Below are 23,283 nucleotides of genomic sequence, written 5' to 3'. Positions count from 1 at the left end.
CATTCTGGAGAGCAATCTGGAATTATGCCCAAAAAGTTATCAAAATGTGCATACCCTTTGACCCAGCCGTACTACTACTGGGCTTATATCCCAAGGAAATACTAAAGAAGGGAAAGGGACCTGTATGTGCCAAAATGTTTGTGGCAGCCCTTTTCATAGTGGCTAGAAACTGGAAAATGAAAGGATGTCCATCAATTGAAGAATGTTGGGTAAATTATGATATATGAATGTTATGGAATATTATTGTTCTGTAAGAAATGACCAACAGGAGGAATACAGAGAGGCTTGGAGAGACTTACATCAACTGATGCTGAGTGAACCGAGCAGAACCAGAAGATCATTATACACTTCAATAATGATACTGTACGAGGATGTATGCTGATGGAAGTGGATATCTTCAACATAGAGAAGAGCTAATCCAATTCCAATTGATCGATGATGGACAGAATCAGCTACATCCAAAAAAGGAACACTGGGAAATGAGTATAAACTGTGAGCATTGTTTTTTTTTGTTTTGTTTTGTTTTGTTTTTCCTCCCAGATTATTTTTAGCTTCCGAATACAATTCTTTCTTTGCAACAACAACAACAACAAAATTCGGTTCTGCACATATATATTGTACCTAAGATATACTATAAAATATTTAATATATATGTGAATGCCTGCCATCTAGGGGAGGGGGTGGAGGGAAGGAGGGGAAGAATTTGGAACAGAAAGGAGTACAACGGATAATGTTATAAAAAATTACCTATGAATATGTACTGTCAAAGAAAATGTTATAATTATAAAAATTAATAAAAATAATTCAAAATATAAGCAGAGTTTTTAACATTCACCCCTCACCCCTACAAAATTTTTTGTTCCAATCTTTTCTCTCTCCCTTTTCCCACCCCCTTCACTAGATGGCAAGTAATCCAATATATTTTAAATATGTGCAATTCTTCTATACATATTTCTACAGTTATCATGCACAAGAAAAATAAGATTAAAAAGGAAATGAGAAAGAAAAAATAAGCAAACAAGAAAAGTGAAAATACTATGTCATGCTCCACGTTCAGTTCCCACAGTCTTCTTTCTGGGTGCAGATGGCTCTCTCTATCATTCTATAGGAATTGGAGCGAATCACCTCATTGTCCATCATAGATGATCTCCACATAATCTCATTCTAAAAAATCAAAAATTGAAGGGAAGTATTTCTGAAACTGTCTCAAGACAATTCAGATAATCAATTTAATACTTATAATTCAATTTTTGAGAAGGTTATTTTCAATTATAAAATCATCCTTTTCGGTCTGAGCTGTAGCAAGGGACTGTGCAGGCTGCAATGAGTCCTCCAGCTTTAGTTCCTCTTTCCCCAGCTTTCTTGCTCTATCTCCAACACCTCTGCCCTCTGTAACCATGACGGAATAGGCCATCTCCTTCGCCAAGGACTTCTTGGCTGGTGGCATCGCCGCTGCTGTCTCCAAGACTGCTGTGGCCCCGATCAAAAGAGTCAAGCTATTACTAGAGGTGCAGCGTGCAAGTAAACAAATTGCTGCTGATAAGCAGTACAAGGGCATAATGGATTGTATAGTCCAAATTCCAAAGAAACAAGGAATGCTTTCCTTCTTGCAGGGTAACTTAGCAAATGTCATGAGATATTTCCCCACTCAGGCCCTTAACTTTGCCTTTAAGGATAAGTATAAGCAAGTGTTTTTGGGAGGAGTGGACAAAGCACACACAATTCTGGAGGTATTTTGCTGGCAATCTTGCCTTTGGTGGTGCCACTGGAGCCACTTCTCTCTGCTTTGTCTATCCCTTGGATTTTGCAAGAACCCGATTGGCCGCTGATGTTGGGAAGTCTGGCACTGAAAGAGAATTCAAAGGCCTGGGAGACTGCCTTGTGAAAATCACCAAGTCTGATGGAATTCGTGGCTTGTATCAAGGTTTCAATGTCTCAGTGTAGGGTATCATTATCTATAGAGCAGCCTATTTTGGAATCTATGATACAGCAAAAGGTATGCTCCCAGATCCCAAGAACACTCACATTGTGGTAAGTTGGATGATTGCACAAACAGTGACTGCTGTGGCAGGTGTGGTCTCCTACCCCTTTGATACAGTAAGAGGGCGAATGATGATGCAATCTGGACACAAAGGAGCTGATATCATGTATGCTGGAGGAAGATTGTTAAAGATGAAGGTGGCAAAGCTTTCTTCAAGAGTGCCTGGTCTAATGTTCTGAGAGGAATGGGTGGAGCTTTCAGTGCTTATCCTGTATGATGAATTGAAGAAAGTTATCTAAGTATATCCTAACTAAAAATGGAACCAGTGAATATAGATCATGTAGAATACTTAACCATACTTAGCATTTTGGACCATTGACCTTCAAGAAATTCCTGTTGTCTTTTTATCCAGGTCAGATCATGTTAGAGGAGCCAGGAACAGCTCTGAGAAAAAGGGACTCATTTATTGTGATCCATTATTCACACAGTGGACCTGATGATTCAATATATTGATTCTATTGGTTTTGGGGAAAATTAACAGTTACTGTGGGTCCAAGGAGGCAGATCAAATTAGACCATCTAGTTTAAATGCTCTTTTTGTAGAACCATAAATTTGTGTTTTAAGTATTTATTTAAAAAATCATGTCTCCCATAAGACTTAAGCACTATATATACTATTTTGCACAGCTGACTATTTGGTAGTTATGATGATCTGTGTTGGGCATTCTGCTGTAAAACAATAAACACAGAAGACTCTAAAAAATTAATCTTTAAAATAATGGGAAATATATCTGTTTTATCTATGCTATTCATACTTTGTGCTAATTCATGTCTTAACAAGTAGTTTATCCATGCTTTTTCTTTTGGTATGATCAACTAAAGCTGCCTCATGGCTAAGAATGGTTTTACCTGTATCTTTTCTTTTAATGTGAGCAACCCAAAGAAGTAGGTTGTAAAATTTAATACACTTTCAAAAAAGGGTTAAAAGAGGACAAATCTTTTTTTTTTTCTTCATTTTCAAGCCTAGCCATGTTGGAAACTGATGAAACATTACAAAACACAGAGACAGAAATTCATTGAAAATTAAGATGAAACTATTATAAACCAAATTTATGAAAAATGTCAAATTACTTTAATTTCTAAATTATAATTTGAATGACTTTATGAGTATTTTGATGAATGCATGGATTTTAGGGGTACAACCTGCTGTTGGCTGCTGGGTGTTAAGAGAGCCACCTTCTAGAGATCTAATTCTGACTAGCAGAAGAGATCCCTTCATGTGAAGGGATGATAAGGGTACAAGGGAGACAGTTGCATTCTCTGACCTCTTCTCCTCTTCCCCTCTGGCTTTGCTTCAATTTATTTCATTCCCAATTCACAAGCAACATCTGCATAAGTTAAGACTGATTTGTAATTCCTTCAAGTGTGTTATATTCATAGCTGTGGGTCCCTTGAAGAATCCTTTGACCCTTCACACTTAGGGGTTATCCCTTAACACATGGAATACTACAGATATGTAGAGTTTAATGAAAATATTAAGAACAAAACAATAATAATTCAATATTTCTTTAATGACTAGGGATTGATTTAAGGGTAAAGTTTGCATTTTAAGAACTGTCTTGTTACATGAGATATATTTGGGAGAAATTCAGGGAAATAAGATTTCAGGGAAGTGTTAAAATAAGAAAACTTTAGAAAATACTTTGAGACATTACATTTAAAATTTTGTAAGCTTAAATAATTCCATGTCTCAGAATTTAAAAAATATATTTGCTAAGCTTAGAGAAGTTTTAAGCTAATGAATGTCTTAGTGTAAAGTTTTGGAGTATCAATTTGTGATTTCAGTTTTAGTGTAGAATAAAGACATATTTAAACTTGGTATAGGTAAAAAAAGGAATATTATTGATTAGCAGAATAAGAAAATTGCATAGTGCCATAAGAAAGGAATAAAAAGGGTAGAATTGGAATTGATTTTGTCTTCTCTTTGCTGCCTTTATTGTACATGGGATTAATTTTAATCCCCTCATACAGAAATGCTAATGATTTAAATGTGGGTTTATTTTATATGCTATAATTTGTTAAAGTTGTTCATTATGTCAAGGAATTTTGTGTTGATTCTCTAAATATAGCATCATATTATCTGGCAAGTATTGTTTTAATGGCCTATTCTAATTCCTGCATTTTCTAGTACAATATTGAGTAGGAATAATGGTATTGGAATATCTTGTTTCAACCCTGATATTATTGGGAATGCTTCTACTAGCTCTTCCCCACTACAAATAATGATTGCTGATAGTTTCAGAGGGAGAACGTTGCTGAAATTTAGGTGTTAACTACAAGATCCAACCTCTCACTTTCTCCCATAAGGGAGGTAGAATCTATACTGCTTAATTGTAGACCCATAAGAAACTTTTTTTTTTTTGGAAAATCTTTTTTTTTTTTTTTTTTTTAAACTCACTGAGATATTTGTAGTAGTTAGAAAACCTTTTAAAGAGACATAATTATATTTTACCATGTTTAACATATATTGGATTACTTACCATCTAGGGGAAGGAGATGGGGAAGTGGGGGGAAAATGAACCACAGGGTTTTACAAGGATTAATGTTGAAAAGTTATCCATGTATGTCTTTTGAAAATAAAAAAAAATAATAAAAAGAGTTATTCTGAAGCCCAAGAATGGGGTTCTTGAGTTCTCTCAACCTTGCCAATAGCTGATCTCTTATATTGCCTATAAAAATTAACTCAAAGCAGTTTTCCAGATTAACTCATATTTCTCTCTTTTTGAAGTAATAATAAAGGCACCAAGATTTGAAAGAGTAAAGTAATATATGTGGTCATTTATTTATGTGAAGTGGTTCATAGGCTCAAACAAATATGATTAGGCAAGCACAATCATACTGACTAACTAACTTTTAGGGGTTTATGACTTTTAAAATCTCAGAAGAAACAAGAAGAGTGGGGGGCAGGATCTAGGAAGTAAGAATGCATATTGAAATGTTGGGAATGTCTTAAATAGGTTTGGCAAATGAAGTTCCCACCAAAGGTATCTCACTTAAGATACTTGACTTCCCATTATAGTTGATAATAGAATAGGATGGGCTCCTTTTAGCAATTCTGAGAATAAGCTGGTGCTGAGTTCCCATAATTCCCTGCTCTTTCAGTTTGTTAAATCTTTCAAAGAGGGAATGAGGGTCTAGGAGACCAACACTGAAATTTTTAGAGGTCAAATCTAGAGGTACTTGCTGAGTCTCCAGAAGCTATAAGTGAAATACCTACCTGTCTTGTAAGGAGGGAGGGTTGCAGAAATTCAGACCAAAATCCAGTAACTCTGGAGGAGTACAAAGTGGCTAACCAGTGCACAATGGCTGAGATCAGCACAGGGTCAGTTTCGATCAGCTTCTCTCCACCAAAAAACATAATGGGGCGCCAAATGCTTTGGGGTATGGGACACTGCTTCCATCTTTCAAAGCTACTTCTGCTGGGAATGGGTGTGGAGCTGACTGCATCCTACAGGGCTCCAATTTGGAGGGGTGGTGAGCTTGAGGAATCTGTAGTTGCTTGAAAAAGCCTGCAGTGGGTTCTTAGTCTCAGGATCAAGATCCCTGAAGCTGATCCATATAGTGCCTAGGGCAGGTCATTCCAAGGTGAATTGATCACCTGCTAGAAGAAACAAGTTTAACAAGTAGGGGCTAGGGACAGTATCATTGAAAAGGGTGGGGCATTTGGCAGAGAAAATAGAGACATTTCTCTTGATAGGGCCTTTAGAAATGTTTGGGGAAGGCCCATCTTACAACCTGTAGATTGGCCAAAGGGTTATTGTCCACTTGTCCGAGTCCACAAGGTGGGCCAAATGTTGCAAGCCCACCAGCTGCCGGTGGGCTGGGTTTGTGAAGATGCTGAATGACGAGTACAGGGCAGGGTCTCATGAAGCATTGAGCCTTTTATTGCAGATTCACACAGAGCATACCTAGACAAAACTCACAAACCTATGGGCAAAGTTCTTTGCTAATCATTACCAAATGATTACTGGAGCACAGCTTCAAGCTTCAGGGCCCGGCCAGCATGTGCACAAACCAAGGCTTTGGAGTCTTTCTGCTGCACTGTTCTGCTGACCACCATCTCCCCCTTTCTCTTGCTGAAGCTTAACATGATGCAGTTGGGTTGACAGGGACTGTGTGAACTAAGTAGTAGGGCCACAAAGGAGGAATAATAAGAAATAACATTACCACCAGTGGAATGATAGGACTGAGATGTTGTCCTAACCAAGTTAAAGGATTAAACTTTTTAATGGAATGTCACTTATCAACCACCTTCCCAGGCTCTAAGCCTTCTGTTGAGGTGTGATCAATGTCATTAATAATTTTCCTGAAATCACCCATATCTAATCCTGTACTAGAGTTTCCCCGGATGCATTGTGAATGTCTCCTTATTTGCTCTCAAGGAAATTCTGTCTTGTTGCAAGTCTGAGAGAATACATAGAAATATTTGTATCTCTAATCACAATTCATAAAGGACCTGATTTCTATGACATCTTACTTCATCCTCTATGGACAAAGTTACATTTTGAAATTATTCAATACATGTTAAAAATTGGAATTGATCTTATTTTGTGCTACTACGGCCTTGGTTGCCCTTGTTCTATGAATTTTGCCCATTGTACCTTGGTTTTTATAGTGTGTACCCACATTTTTATAGATGTAGTGGATGTGATTATAGAAGCAAACATAATTATCCCTAAAACTATACAGAAAATACACCTTTTTCCCTATGTGGTATTGCCAATGTTTTCTCATATAACATGTGTATGCTCAGTTGGACTACCATAGCAGTTGCTCACTTTACAGGGGGAGAACAAATTACTGTCCTTGGACTATGTATGAAAACCAACTTATTCCCAACTTTATTACCAGTACACTGTGTGATAGTACAATTGATACAATTAACATCGCAAACATTGTCTCCTCTTGCTGTTGCATTTGGATTTCTACCTAATATAAAGAAAAAAAAAACTTTAAACAAACACACATCTGCACTATATGATTTCTGTGTACAAAACTGTGGTATTTGCATCATGTGAAAAAAAAAAATTTGTATAGCAGCCATCCCTTCCATAGGCCTTTCTTGATTTGTCCTATGGGGGAAATCTATATAGGTACCACTCAATGTCCAATGCAATTATAATTCCAAAGAGGAGAATGTGAAAAGGAGTGGATTTTATATGTCTAACATTTTTATTTGAGGAAGAATGCAAAACAGTCTATAAATGTAGGGGGACTCCAGAAATAGTCCAATGGGTTAGATAACAACTGATAGGAAAGGGAAATTTTAGGGAGACTGCATTCATTATGCCAATTATCATCTAACTTAATTCCAGTATCTTTGATGGCAAAAGTGATTTTTGTTCTCACCCATTACCCCATGGTGAGCCTACAACTTTTTTTTTTGTGTTTTCTAAGCGAGATACAAGGAGATGTATAACATAAGGGGACGAAGGAGTACAAGAACAAGCCTGTAAAATTCAATATTACAGGTGGTGAATACTTTGAGCCAATTACTCTGTCCAGTATTTTCCCAAAGATATTTCTGTCCTGTATGATCATATTTAGTTTTTGATCTTTCCAAGTTATAACATTGAACCATGGTGATTTATGTATGTAAATGCTGAATATCCGAAGCTGGTCCTATGAGGGACAACATGGTGAATGTGACTAGCAGCTGTTTGATTATATAATATCTCTTGTCCATTTTGTCTCTTTTTTCTTTGATATTTTCCCATATATCAAAAAATATGGATCTTTATTGTGAGAGATGGGTCGGGGGTTTCGTGCAATGAATGTTATATCATGGTAGAACCATACACTTAAATGTTATGCTATGTCTTTTTAGAAATCATTCCCTTATTCATTTCTGAGCATAAGGGGAAAATCAATTCTAGGCAATTTCCTATATACAGAGGAGTAGAAATCTAAAACTTTCTGTGACATCAATTGTAAATAGCCAGTTTGGAAAAGGCAACTTTTTTGGTTAAAAAAAAGGATAAGGCATTCTATATTATTATGGACTTGGCTCATGTTCATGCATTTGGTCATGCATTTATTGTGGCATATATGATAACAGTTGCTGAATCCATATACATATATATATATATATAATATATATATATATATATATATATATATATATATATATATATATATATATATATATATATATATATATATATATATATATATATGTATATATATATATGGCATCCAAGTACAAGTACGGGGATTTCTAGTTTTCTTTGCCAATGTGGTATGAGGAAAATAGAAATTGACAAAGGGACCTATGATGCTGGAATAAAGAGGCACTGGGATGTGTTTTGCATGGCATAACAGGAAATCTTGTAGGATTTCTCAAGTGTACTACTATTACAGCATTAGGTATCTACTTGAAATTCCTTTGTATGGAGTCTTCTCCTTTAATGTATTTTCATATTCCAATACAAAATGTATTTACACAATGGAGGCTATTCATGAAGGGTTTTTACTTATTTGAATACAAGGGGTGGTCCTCACACTATCATTTTAAAAATAATTTGAATATAAGCCTAATGTAGGGAAGAATTTCCTAAAAGTGATTGCATCTTTACCATTGCTCCAAAGAAAACATATGTTTTATATAGAAGCAAAAATATTAATTAAACTCACCCTTATTTAAAATAATTTCATGAATGCCCTTACCTAATTTGTCCTCTTCCTCATTATTATCTCTTTCTTCCCTGGAATGGAAAATCCTTTATTTAAGCCCTTAATAACAAATATACAATGACATTATCTGTTACAAAAAACAAAAATAAAAATTTTCTCATTTTTTTTTCTCCACCATGATAAGCAACTAGCAAAACTTAATACAATTATTTTGGAAAGAGAACATATGGTATTATTCATTCATTCTTTTTCTTCTTCATGGGTTCTTTCAGGTCACTCATTTTTGGTCTTTTCTGTCCCAGCGAAGTCCTTTCTATGTTGGCTGCTTCATCAGATCCAACAACTTCTTTTCAGAAGTCATTTCCAGTTAATACCTCACTGGCTATGAGAGGACTGGAAATCCCCCAGACATGCTTTAGGAAATATGCCTCCTACTTTCTAAAAACTCTACTCTTCAAACATTTTCCTGACCTGCCTTGATAAATGGAGTGACCAAAGGAGCAAAATAGACAGTTTCATTCTATTATCTAGGTGGATTTGGCAATTTTATAATAGGAGCTTTGGCTACAAGCTGAAGGGGGTTAGTGGGTAGAGGCCAACTAGCTCATCTACTAGTTGCCTTTTAGCTTGAGCTAGAATTTGAATAGAATTGCTTTAATTGAAAAGGGTTGGAATAATTTTCTTAAGGACTGAACCAACTCCACCTAGACAATAGAATGAAACTCTCTTGTCTTGTTTCCATCTGGTGGAGTCCCTCATTGAGGTAGAGTTGAAGGAGATTTTCTCTTTCAAGGAGTTTTAGAGGGTTGCAGGGTTCCTTCTAAACACTGATCAACATCTTAAGGCCTGCCTTAGGACTCTCATTTCCTCCCTTTTTCCTTTGTTGGAAAAAACATTCTCTTTATTTGCTGTTGATTCTTTAATCTGGTTCTGTGCACTTCAGCTTGTCTACCCCATTGCACCTCATATGCAATAGCTAATTTAAAAGAAATCTGTCTTTGCAGATTTTCCCTGAAATTTTCCATAGTATTGGGAAGCAATTGATGTCTCAAATGTGCAGACAAAGGCATGTAGTAGAGCCCTGGGGGTTTGGCTGGGAAGAGAGGAGCTAGACAGTCACATGCTGAATGAGTTTTTCAGGAAATATTACTGAAATATTTTAATTTTCTTTTTCTGAATTGTGTGATGTGAATTAATTCTGTGTGAATCACAATTCTCAACTTTTCTTCTAAATCCCAATTGACTCAGTAGCTGCATTCAATGATAATATGTTCTTACTCGCCTCAAAGGAACATACATGAAATTTTACCCCCAAAAGTTTTGATCCTTGGAGTGACTGAAAGTATCATAAGATTTTTAATGTCAATATAAAACATAGCACATAGAAAAATAAAAAAAAAGATAATGAAGCAGCAGTTAGAAGGTACATTTGACAGATACCACAAGCTGGTGTCAGAAGGCCCTGAGAACAATTCCAGTCTTAACCACTTAAAATTAGCTTGTGACACTTGCCAAGTCACATAACTCCTGTGGCTATGCAAAAAGTTTCTTTCTTTTTTTTTTTTTTTTTAAGACAATGATGAAGTAACTCATCATTCTTGGTAATCTATTCTGTCCTCTTCCTCTTCTCAAATAGGTATGTACTCTCTTACGTAAATCACTTGCAAGGAAACAAAAGCATGAAATGTAAGCCCTCATTTTAAAATGGCAGATTGGCTCAAGATGAGTTAAAGATCTTTCAAAAAGAAATACATCATTTACATTTCTTAAGAGCCTGGAAGAGGAATCTTCCTCTTGAATGTGAGACAGTCAAATCTACACGTCCAAGAATCATTTTCACCTTTGCAATATATCTCACAGGTGTAGTTACTCCTGAAAGGGTTTTATATGCATGTGAAATTAATGTGGGAATTTGTGTGTATGAAGCTACTAAGTGGAGATTGAGAAATGCAAAGTATTTGACCAATTTGTGAAATCATTGATTTCTTCACTAAAACTAAGGTCCTGAGTATGAGAAAAAATCTGAAATTGCTAATTGAGTATAAGCATAAAATAGGGGATGGGGAAAGGTTGAAAATTTTGAATTTGATAGTATTTTTGTGGCAATTTATACATCATTATAGATGTGAATACTTGAATTATTTTGGAAGATTTTCCTTAACTAAAGCACTTCTTCACTGTGTTGTAAGCTAATCCCCTGGCAGGTAGAGATATGTCCCCTCTTGTCAATCTACTTAGGAACTGGGTGCTGTGTGCAGCCCATTTTAAAATGAGGACTTACATTTCACATCCTCATTTAGAAAATTCAGATGTATACTTGATGCAATAAATGTTTTATCATGGTATGACCTTACACTGATGTCCTGCTAAGTCTTTTTAGATATCATCCTCACCACCATACAATTATTCCTTTATACATTTCTTAACATAAGGGAAATGCCAGTTCTAGGCAATTCCCTATGTATAGATGTGCAGAAATCTAAAACTTTGTGATATCAGTCGTAAATAATTTCGACAAGGCACCTTTGTGGTTAAAAAAGGAAATGAATTCACCATTGTTATAGACATGCAATAAAGTTGACTTCATTATTCTAACATAACTGAAGCATTTCTTGTGACATATATGATAAAAGTTAATCTTGCCAACAGTCAACTAAATCCATATATATGGTAGCCAAGTACAGGGATTTCTAGTTTTCTTGGACAATGTGGTATAAGGAAAAGAGAACTGACAAAGGAACATCTGGTGCTGGAATAATGGGACACTGGAGTGTATTCTGGATTGTATAAAAGAAAATCTTATAGCATTTGGCAGATATTCTACTGTTACAGACTTGGGTATATACTTGAAATTACGGTGTATGGACTGTTCTTCTTTAATGTGTTTGTACATTATAATACGAAATGTGTTTACACAATGGAGGCTACTTACTATTGGATTTTATTTGAATAAAAGGGCTGACCGTCACACTATCATTTAAAAAAACAAGTTCAATATTAGGATAAAGTTGGGAAGAATTTCATAATTCAAAAAAGTGGTTGCATCTTCACAATTGATCCAAAGAAAACTTATGTTCTATACAGAAGCAGAGAACTTAATTAAACTCAACATTATTTAAAATAATTTCATGAATATCTTTACCCAAATTGTACTCTTCCTCATTATTGTCTGTTTGCTTCTCTGGAAAGGAAAATCGTTTATTTCTTGAGTCCTTATTTCAATAATGAGAAATACATTTTATTTGTTATATGAATGTTTAAAATATAATTGTATTATATTATCAATTATAAAAGTTTTCTCATATTTATATTTTCTACACTGTAAAAAGCACGCAGCAGAAGATAAAAAAATTATTTTAGGATAAGAACATATAGTATCGTTAATACTTTTTCTTAGTTACAGGTTGCTCAGGTCACACATTTTGATTCTTTTCTATGACAACCAAGTCCATTCTCTTCATAGGATGATACTTCTTTAGAACTTAATAAAATTTCCCAGAAGTATTTTAAAATTGAGATCTCCATAGCTCTATTATGATAACCACTCAGAGGAAGACAATATGGTAATTGTGGGAAGAGACAATATGATGCTTTTAATTAGTTCTTTTTCTTCTTCATGGGTTCTTTCAGGTCCCTGACTTTGGCCCTTTTCTGTCACAGTCAAGTCCTTTCCCTTTCTAGGATGGCTGCTTGGTCAGAACCAACAATGCCTTCTCAGAACTCTTTTCTAATACAGATCTCCCTGGCTGGGAGAGGATAGGAAATCTCCAGATATGCTTGAGGAAAGCTTTACCCCCTCCTCCTTTGGAGATCCTCTTACTTTTTCCTATGATCTTCAAACAGTTTTCCTGAGCTGTGTCTTGATGAATGATGTGACCAAAGGACTGAACTGGATTTTGGGCTACACTGAAAACCACCCTGGGGCCTGCCTTTCCGAGGATGGTCATTCACTCCCTTCTCCTTTTTCCTTCCTTGGAAAAAAGAACATTCTCTTATTTACCGCTGATTCTTTTCTTTCATCTGGTTCTGACCACTTCAGCTAGTCTTACCCTATTGTCGTTGACACGCTCTAGTTAGGTGGACAGAAATCTACGTGTTCAGATGTTCCCTGTAAATCTGTAAGAGGGGGAGTATTGCTGGGAAGAGAGAGGGACACATTGAAACAGTTCCATAATCGAATGAATTTTCAGGAAATATTAGTGGAATGTCTTAAAATGGACATGAGATTCGGGATGATGTTATCTGGAGTTGAGAAGACAATGCTAGATCATCTGTTCCCACTACCTTGTTGGAAATGGTCCCCAGGGAAAGTGATTGAAGGACTAAGTGCAATATTGGTTTTCATGAGTGCAAACACACTCTGGGTAGACATGGAAGCTCACTGCTCACCTCTCTTCTGCAAGAGTATGTTTTCCTTTGTATTTTGTGATTATTGTTTTCTTTGGAGTATTTTGAATAAGTATGAATTTAAGCTGTTTCTAATGGTCTCATATAATATGAATATTGGGCCTCCAAAGAAAGTTACTTGGAATCACTCTAGAAGATTCCAATAAAAGCTCACCATGCATATGTGACTTTCCTTCCCTTATGAATTCGAATCTGAACTCTATCCTCCTTTTCTTTGGATTTCCCCTTCTCTAAGGCCATAAAAAGTTTCAAAGCAACTTAGAGAGTAATCTATCACATACTCAATAACATTGTTCTCCTCTTACAAACATGAGGATTTCAGGGAGAAAATCCTCTCTATGGACTGTTCTCCTTTAATGTATTCATTTTCTCTACTATGATAGCCACCCAGTGGAAAACAATACAGTTATTGTGGGAAGAGAACATATGGTGCTATTCATTCGTTAATTTTCTTCTCCATGGCTTTTTTCAGGTCATGCATTTTTGGCTCTTCTTGGTACCAATTAAGTCCTTTCCCTTTCTGGGATGTCTGTTTTGTCAGGACCTAAACCCACTTTTCAGAAGTAATTTCCAATTGAGATCTCCCTGGCAGTGAGAGGATAGGAAATCTTCTGACAAGTTTAAGGACATCCCCCCCTTTGTTACACCACCTGCTTTCTCCTGTGGTTTTCACCTGGTTTTCCTGAGTTAGCTTGATGAGTGGGGTCACCAAAGGAGTGAAGTGGTTTTGGTGGTACACTGATCACCATCCTAGGACCTGTCTTGACCTGGACTCTCCTCCATTCCCTTCTCCTTCCTTTTTTTGAAAGAAGAGCATACTCTTTATTTGCAGCTGATTCTTTTTTATAATGTTGTTCTGTGCATTTCAGCTTGTCTGCCACTATTGTACTTCATATCCTACAGCTACTTTTGGAGCAATCTGCCTTTTCAGATTCTTTTTACTCATATTTTCTATACACAATACTATATATATATATATATATATATATATAAGTATATATATATATATATATATACGAAGCCAAAGACACCGCACCTGTGCAAATAGAGGTGTAGTGTTAGCCTGGGTATTTGGGTGGGTAGATAGGTGGAGAGGCACATAGAGAGAGTCACATCCTGAATGAGATTAACAGGAAATATTACTAGAAATCTCGGCAAGGTGAGGAGGACCTGGATGATGACATGGGGTGCTCGGAAGACACTCTTCCATCATCTATTCCTCCTATCTTACTTGATTCTCATCACCAGAGCTATAGAATGAAGCTATATTAATTTTGTCTGAGTGTAAACACAGCACCGGAAGAGATGGAACCTCTCTGCTCATTTTTCTTCTTGAAGAGCATATTTTTCTTTATATTATGGGATCATTTTTTTAATTTTGATCCTTTTGAATAAATATCAGTATAATCTGTTTTATGTGATCACATGTTATATGAATATTGGACCTCAACGCAAAGTTAATTCAAATCTAAATCTAAGAGATTCCAATAGAAACTCACTAACAAAATGGTTTCATTATTTTTTCTTTAGTGGTCTGAAATTTATTATTTTCTGAAATAGTAAAACGTTTGAAAGTGACTTAGATTAGTATTTACAGAAAAAATGGCAAGTCAATGATTCAATATCAATGTTCTCCTGTTATAAACATGGGTGTCCACTGGAAATCCCTGTGTATTGTCTGTTCTCCTTTAAGGTATTAGCACATTGCAGTATGACATGTGTTTCCACATTGGAGTCTATTCACAATTGGTTTTAATTTGAATACCAGGGTTGGTCTTCAGAAGACCATTTCAAAACATTTTAGTACATTAGCCTAATGTTCAGAAGGATTAGGTAATGTCAAGATGAGATTGACTCTGCAAAGGAAACATATTTCTTGGAAGTCGTTCAGCAGTAAAGAATTCTATTAAATTTAATATTATTTAAAATAATTTCATCAATGATCTTATCCCATGTGGCCTCCCCCTCATTCTTGTCGGGTTCTTCCCTTGAATGAAAAAACATATTTTTGTGAAGTTATTTCAATACTGAGAATGACAGAACAATATTAAGTTATTAACAACTTTTTTTTTTTCATATTTATCTTTTCCCCAGCATGATAGGCACCTAGCTGAACACAATACAGTTATTGTGGGAAGAGACAATATGATGCTTTTAATTAGTTCTTTTTCTTCTTCATGGGTTCTTTCAGGTCCCTGACTTTGGCCCTTTTCTGTCACAGTCAAGTCCTTTACCTTTCTAGGATGGCTGCTTGGTCAGAACCAACAATGCCTTCTCAGAACTCTTTTCTAATACAGATCTCCCTGGCTGGGAGAGGATAGGAAATCTCCAGATATGCTTGAGGAAAGCTTTGCCCCCTCCTCCTTTGGAGATCCTCTTACTTTTTCCTATGATCTTCAAACAGTTTTCCTGAACTGTGTCTTGATGAATGATGTGACCAAAGGACTGAAATGGATTTTGGGCTACACTGAACACCACCCTGGGGCCTGCCTTTCCGAGGATGGTCATTCACTCCCTTCTCCTTTTTCTTCTTTGGAAAAAGAACATTCTCTTATTTACCGCTGATTCTTTTCTTTCATCTGGTTCTGACCACTTCAGCTAGTCTTACCCTATTGTCGTTGACACGCTCTAGTTAGGTGGACAGAAATCTACGTGTTCAGATGTTCCCTGTAAATCTATAAGTGGGGGAGTATTGCTGGGAGGAGAGAGGGACACATTGAAACAGTTCCATAATCGAATGAATTTTCAGGAAATATTAGTGGAATGTCTTAAAATGGACATGAGATTCGGGATGATGTTATCTGGAGTTGAGAAGACAATGCTAGATCATCTGTTCCCACTACCTTGTTGGAAATGGTCCCCAGGGAAAGTGATTGAAGGAATAAGTGCAATATTGGTTTTCATGAGTGCAAACACACGCTGGGTAGACATGGAAGCTCACTGCTCACCTCTCTTCTGCAAGAGTATGTTTTCCTTTGTATTTTGTGATTATTGTTTTCTTTGGAGTATTTTGAATAAGTATGAATTTAAGCTGTTTCTAATGGTCTCATATAATATGAATATTGGGCCTCCAAACAAAGTTACTTGGAATCACTCTAGAAGATTCCAATAAAAGCTCACCATGCATATGTGACTTTCCTTCCCTTATGAATTCGAATCTGAACTCTATCCTCCTTTTCTTTGGATTTCCCCTTCTCTGAAGCCATAAAAAGTTTCAAAGCAACTTAGAGAGTAATCTATCACATACTCAATAACATTGTTCTCCTCTTACAAACATGAGGGTTTCAGGGAGAAAATCCCCTCTCTGGACTGTTCTCCTTTAATGTATTCATTTTCTCTACTATGATAGCCACCCAGTGGAAAACAATACAGTTATTGTGGGAAGAGAACATATGGTGCTATTCATTCGTTAATTTTCTTCTCCATGGCTTTTTTCAGGTCATGCATTTTGGCTCTTTTTGGTACCAATTAAGTCTTTTCCCTTTCTGGGATGTCTGTTTTGTCAGGACCTAAACCCTCTTTTCAGAAGTAATTTCCAATTGAGATCTCCCTGGCTGTGAGAGGATAGGAAATCTTCTGACAAGTTTAAGGACATCCCCCCCTTTGTTACACCACCTGCTTTCTCCTGTGGTTTTCACCTGGTTTTCCTGAGTTAGCTTGATGAGTGGGGTCACCAAAGGAGTGAAGTGGTTTTGGTGCTACACTGATCACCATCCTAGGACCTGTCTTGACCTGGACTCTCCTTCATTCCCTTCTCCTTCCTTTTTTTGAAAGAAGAGCATACTCTTTATTTGCAGCTGATTCTTTTTTATAATGTTGTTCTGTGCACTTCAGCTTGTCTGCCACTATTGTACTTCATATCCTACAGCTACTTTTGGAGCAATCTGCCTTTTCAGATTCTTTTTACTCATATTTTCTATACACAATACTATATATATATATATATATATATATATATATATATATATATATATGAAGCCAAAGACACCGCACCTGTGCAAATAGAGGTGTAGTGTTAGCCTGGGTATTTGGGTGGGTAGATAGGTGGAGAGACACATAGAGAGAGTCACATCCTGAATGAGATTAACAGGAAATATTACTAGAAATCTCGGCAAGGTGAGGAGGACCTGGATGATGACATGGGGTGCTCGGAAGACACTCTTCCATCATCTATTCCTCCTATCTTACTTGATTCTCATCACCAGAGCTATAGAATGAAGCTATATTAATTTTGTCTGAGTGTAAACACAGCACCGAAGAGATGGAACCTCTCTGCTCATTTTTCTTCTTGAAGAGCATATTTTTCTTTATATTATGGGATCATTTTTTTAATTTTGATCCTTTTGAATAAATATCAGTATAAGCTGTTTTATGTGATCACATGTTATATGAATATTGGACCTCAACACAAAGTTAATTCAAATCTAAATCTAAGAGATTCCAATAGAAACTCACTAACAAAATGGTTTCATTATTTTTTCTTTAGTGGTCTGAAATTTATTATTTTCTGAAATAGTAAAACGTTTGAAAGTGACTTAGATTAGTATTTACAGAAAAAATGGCAAGTCAATGATTCAATAACAATGTTCTCCTGTTATAAACATGGGTGTCCACTGGAAATCCCTGTGTATTGTCTGTTCTCCTTTAAGGTATTAGCACATTGCAGTATGACATGTGTTTCCACATTGGAGTCTATTCACAATTGGTTTTAATTTGAATACCAGGGTTGGTCTTCAGAAGACCATTTCAAAACATTTTAGTACATTAGCCTAACGTTCAGAAGGATTAGGTAATGTCAAGATGAGATTGACTCTGCAAAGGAAACATATTTCTTGGAAGTCGTTCAGCAGTAAAGAATTCTATTAAATTTAATATTATTTAAAATAATTTCATCAATGATCTTATCCCATGTGGCCTCCCCCTCATTCTTGTCGGGTTCTTCCCTTGAATGAAAAAACATATTTTTGTGAAGTTATTTCAATACTGAGAATGACAGAACAATATTAAGTTATTAACAACTTTTTTTTTCATATTTATCTTTTCCCCAGCATGATAGGCACCTAGCCGAACACAATACAGTTATTGTGGGAAGAGGCAATATGATGCTTTTAATTAGTTCTTTTTCTTCTTCATGGGTTCTTTCAGGTCCCTGACTTTGGCCCTTTTCTGTCACAGTCAAGTCCTTTCCCTTTCTAGGATGGCTGCTTGGTCAGAACCAACAATGCCTTCTCAGAACTCTTTTCTAATACAGATCTCCCTGGCTGGGAGAGGATAGGAAATCTCCAGATATGCTTGAGGAAAGCTTTGCCCCCTCCTCCTTTGGAGATCCTCTTACTTTTTCCTATGATCTTCAAACAGTTTTCCTGAACTGTGTCTTGATGAATGATGTGACCAAAGGACTGAAATGGATTTTGAGCTACACTGAACACCACCCTGGGGCCTGCCTTTCCGAGGATGGTCATTCACTCCCTTCTCCTTTTTCTTCTTTGGAAAAAAGAACATTCTCTTATTTACCGCTGATTCTTTTCTTTCATCTGGTTCTGACCACTTCAGCTAGTCTTACCCTATTGTCGTTGACACGCTCTAGTTAGGTGGACAGAAATCTACGTGTTCAGATGTTCCCTGTAAATCTATAAGAGGGGGAGTATTGCTGGGAAGAGAGAGGGACACATTGAAACAGTTCCATAATCGAATGAATTTTCAGGAAATATTAGTGGAATGTCTTAAAATGGACATGAGATTCGGGATGATGTTATCTGGAGTTGAGAAGACAATGCTAGATCATCTGTTCCCACTACCTTGTTGGAAATGGTCCCCAGGGAAAGTGATTGAAGGAATAAGTGCAATATTGGTTTTCATGAGTGCAAACACACGCTGGGTAGACATGGAAGCTCACTGCTCACCTCTCTTCTGCAAGAGTATGTTTTCCTTTGTATTTTGTGATTATTGTTTTCTTTGGAGTATTTTGAATAAGTATCAATTTAAGCTGTTTCTACTGGTCTCATATAATATGAATATTGGGCCTCCAAACAAAGTTACTTGAAATCACTCTAGAAGATTCCAATAAAAGCTCACCATGCATATGTGACTTTCCTTCCCTTATGAATTCGAATCTGAACTCTATCCTCCTTTTCTTTGGATTTCCCTTCTCTGAAGCCATAAAAAGTTTCAAAGCAACTTAGAGAGTAATCTATCACATACTCAATAACATTGTTCTCCTCTTACAAACATGAGGGTTTCAGGGAGAAAATCCTCTCTATGGACTGTTCTCCTTTAATGTATTCATTTTCTCTACTATGATAGCCACCCAGTGGAAAACAATACAGTTATTGTGGGAAGAGAACATATGGTGCTATTCATTCGTTAATTTTCTTCTCCATGGCTTTTTTCAGGTCATGCATTTTTGGCTCTTTTTGGTACCAATTAAGTCCTTTCCCTTTCTGGGATGTCTGTTTTGTCAGGACCTAAACCCTCTTTTCAGAAGTAATTTCCAATTGAGATCTCCCTGGCTGTGAGAGGATAGGAAATCTTCTGACAAGTTTAAGGACATCCCCCCCTTTGTTACACCACCTGCTTTCTCCTGTGGTTTTCACCCGGTTTTCCTGAGTTAGCTTGATGAGTGGGGTCACCAAAGGAGTGAAGTGGTTTTGGTGCTACACTGATCACCATCCTAGGACCTGTCTTGACCTGGACTCTCCTTCATTCCCTTCTCCTTCCTTTTTTTGAAAGAAGAGCATACTCTTTATTTGCAGCTGATTCTTTTTTATAATGTTGTTCTGTGCACTTCAGCTTGTCTGCCACTATTGTACTTCATATCCTACAGCTACTTTTGGAGCAATCTGCCTTTTCAGATTCTTTTTACTCATATTTTCTATACACAATACTATATATATATATATATATGAAGCCAAAGACACCGCACCTGTGCAAATAGAGGTGTAGTGTTAGCCTGGGTATTTGGGTGGGTAGATAGGTGGAGAGACACCTAGAGAGAGTCACATCCTGAATGAGATTAACAGGAAATATTACTAGAAATCTCGGCAAGGTGAGGAGGACCTGGATGATGACATGGGGTGCTCGGAAGACACTCTTCCATCATCTATTCCTCCTATCTTACTTGATTCTCATCACCAGAGCTATAGAATGAAGCTATATTAATTTTGTCTGAGTGTAAACACAGCACCGGAAGAGATGGAACCTCTCTGCTCATTTTTCTTCTTGAAGAGAATATTTTTCTTTATATTATGGGATCATTTTTTAAATTTTGATCCTTTTGAATAAATATCAGTATAAGCTGTTTTATGTGATCACATGTTATATGAATATTGGACCTCAACGCAAAGTTAATTCAAATCTAAATCTAAGAGATTCCAATAGAAACTCACTAACAAAATGATTTCATTATTTTTTCTTTAGTGGTCTGAAATTTATTATTTTCTGAAATAGTAAAACGTTTGAAAGTGACTTAGATTAGTATTTACAGAAAAAATGGCAAATCAATGATTCAATAACAATGTTCTCCTGTTATAAACATGGGTGTCCACTGGAAATCCCTGTGTATTGTCTGTTCTCCTTTAAGGTATTAGCACATTGCAGTATGACATGTGTTTCCACATTGGAGTCTATTCACAATTGGTTTTAATTTGAATACCAGGGTTGGTCTTCAGAAGACCATTTCAAAACATTTTAGTACATTAGCCTAATGTTCAGAAGGATTAGGTAATGTCAAGATGAGATGGACTCTGCAAAGGAAACATATTTCTTGGAAGTCGTTCAGCAGTAAAGAATTCTATTAAATTTAATATTATTTAAAATAATTTCATCAATGATCTTATCCCATGTGGCCTCCCCCTCATTCTTGTCGGGTTCTTCCCTTGAATGAAAAAACATATTTTTGTGAAGTTATTTCAATACTGAGAATGACAGAACAATATTAAGTTATTAACAACTTTTTTTTCATATTTATCTTTTCCCCAGCATGATAGGCACCTAGCCGAACACAATACAGTTATTGTGGGAAGAGACAATATGATGCTTTTAATTAGTTCTTTTTCTTCTTCATGGGTTCTTTCAGGTCCCTGACTTTGGCCCTTTTCTGTCACAGTCAAGTCCTTTCCCTTTCTAGGATGGCTGCTTGGTCAGAACCAACAATGCCTTCTCAGAACTCTTTTCTAATACAGATCTCCCTGGCTGGGAGAGGATAGGAAATCTCCAGATATGCTTGAGGAAAGCTTTGCCCCCTCCTCCTTTGGAGATCCTCTTACTTTTTCCTATGATCTTCAAACAGTTTTCCTGAACTGTGTCTTGATGAATGATGTGACCAAAGGACTGAAATGGATTTTGGGCTACACTGAACACCACCCTGGGGCCTGCCTTTCCGAGGATGGTCATTCACTCCCTTCTCCTTTTTCTTCTTTGGAAAAAAGAACATTCTCTTATTTACCGCTGATTCTTTTCTTTCATCTGGTTCTGACCACTTCAGCTAGTCTTACCCTATTGTCGTTGACACGCTCTAGTTAGGTGGACAGAAATCTACGTGTTCAGATGTTCCCTGTAAATCTATAAGAGGGGGAGTATTGCTGGGAGGAGAGAGGGACACTTTGAAACAGTTCCATAATCGAATGAATTTTCAGGAAATATTAGTGGAATGTCTTAAAATGGACATGAGATTCGGGATGATGTTATCTGGAGTTGAGAAGACAATGCTAGATCATCTGTTCCCACTACCTTGTTGGAAATGGTCCCCAGGGAAAGTGATTGAAGGAATAAGTGCAATATTGGTTTTCATGAGTGCAAACACACTCTGGGTAGACATGGAAGCTCACTGCTCACCTCTCTTCTGCAAGAGTATGTTTTCCTTTGTATTTTGTGATTATTGTTTTCTTTGGAGTATTTTGAATAAGTATCAATTTAAGCTGTTTCTAATGGTCTCATATAATATGAATATTGGGCCTCCAAACAAAGTTACTTGGAATCACTCTAGAAGATTCCAATAAAAGCTCAACATGCATATGTGACTTTCCTTCCCTTATGAATTCGAATCTGAACTCTATCCTCCTTTTCTTTGGATTTCCCCTTCTCTGAAGCCATAAAAAGTTTCAAAGCAACTTAGAGAGTAATCTATCACATACTCAATAACATTGTTCTCCTCTTACAAACATGAGGGTTTCAGGGAGAAAATCCTCTCTATGGACTGTTCTCCTTTAATGTATTCATTTTCTCTGCTATGATAGCCACCCAGTGGAAAACAATACAGTTATTGTGGGAAGAGAACATATGGTGCTATTCATTCGTTAATTTTCTTCTCCATGGCTTTTTTCAGGTCATGCATTTTGGCTCTTTTTGGTACCAATTAAGTCTTTTCCCTTTCTGGGATGTCTGTTTTGTCAGGACCTAAACCCTCTTTTCAGAAGTAATTTCCAATTGAGATCTCCCTGGCTGTGAGAGGATAGGAAATCTTCTGACAAGTTTAAGGACATCCCCCCCTTTGTTACACCACCTGCTTTCTCCTGTGGTTTTCACCTGGTTTTCCTGAGTTAGCTTGATGAGTGGGGTCACCAAAGGAGTGAAGTGGTTTTGGTGGTACACTGATCACCATCCTAGGACCTGTCTTGACCTGGACTCTCCTTCATTCCCTTCTCCTTCCTTTTTTTGAAAGAAGAGCATACTCTTTATTTGCAGCTGATTCTTTTTTATAATGTTGTTCTGTGCACTTCAGCTTGTCAGCCACTATTGTACTTCATATCCTACAGCTACTTTTGGAGCAATCTGCCTTTTCAGATTCTTTTTACTCATATTTTCTATACACAATACTATATATATATATATATATATGAAGCCAAAGACACCGCACCTGTGCAAATAGAGGTGTAGTGTTAGCCTGGGTATTTGGGTGGGTAGATAGGTGGAGAGACACCTAGAGAGAGTCACATCCTGAATGAGATTAACAGGAAATATTACTAGAAATCTCGGCAAGGTGAGGAGGACCTGGATGATGACATGGGGTGCTCGGAAGACACTCTTCCATCATCTATTCCTCCTATCTTACTTGATTCTCATCACCAGAGCTATAGAATGAAGCTATATTAATTTTGTCTGAGTGTAAACACAGCACCGGAAGAGATGGAACCTCTCCGCTCATTTTTCTTCTTGAAGAGCATATTTTTCTTTATATTATGGGATCATTTTTTTAATTTTGATCC

At 36.6% G+C, this 23,283-nt stretch overlaps 2 long non-coding RNA genes and 1 pseudogene across 2 annotated transcripts in view; 2 read left to right on the top strand and 1 right to left on the bottom strand.

Moving 5' to 3' along the window:
* LOC141561374 (uncharacterized) overlaps positions 1 to 23,283 on the bottom strand; it is a 238,867-nt gene that overhangs the window by 115,474 nt on the left and 100,110 nt on the right. The window lies entirely within an intron of this gene.
* LOC141561372 (uncharacterized) overlaps positions 1 to 23,283 on the top strand; it is a 104,692-nt gene that overhangs the window by 39,502 nt on the left and 41,907 nt on the right. The window lies entirely within an intron of this gene.
* On the top strand, positions 1,398 to 2,455 carry LOC141559497 (ADP/ATP translocase 3-like; annotated as a pseudogene).

Source organism: Sminthopsis crassicaudata, chromosome 3 (genome assembly GCF_048593235.1).
Source record: "Sminthopsis crassicaudata isolate SCR6 chromosome 3, ASM4859323v1, whole genome shotgun sequence".
Classification (NCBI taxonomy): Eukaryota; Metazoa; Chordata; class Mammalia; order Dasyuromorphia; family Dasyuridae; genus Sminthopsis; species Sminthopsis crassicaudata.
This window is presented reverse-complemented; position numbering and strand designations above follow the sequence as displayed.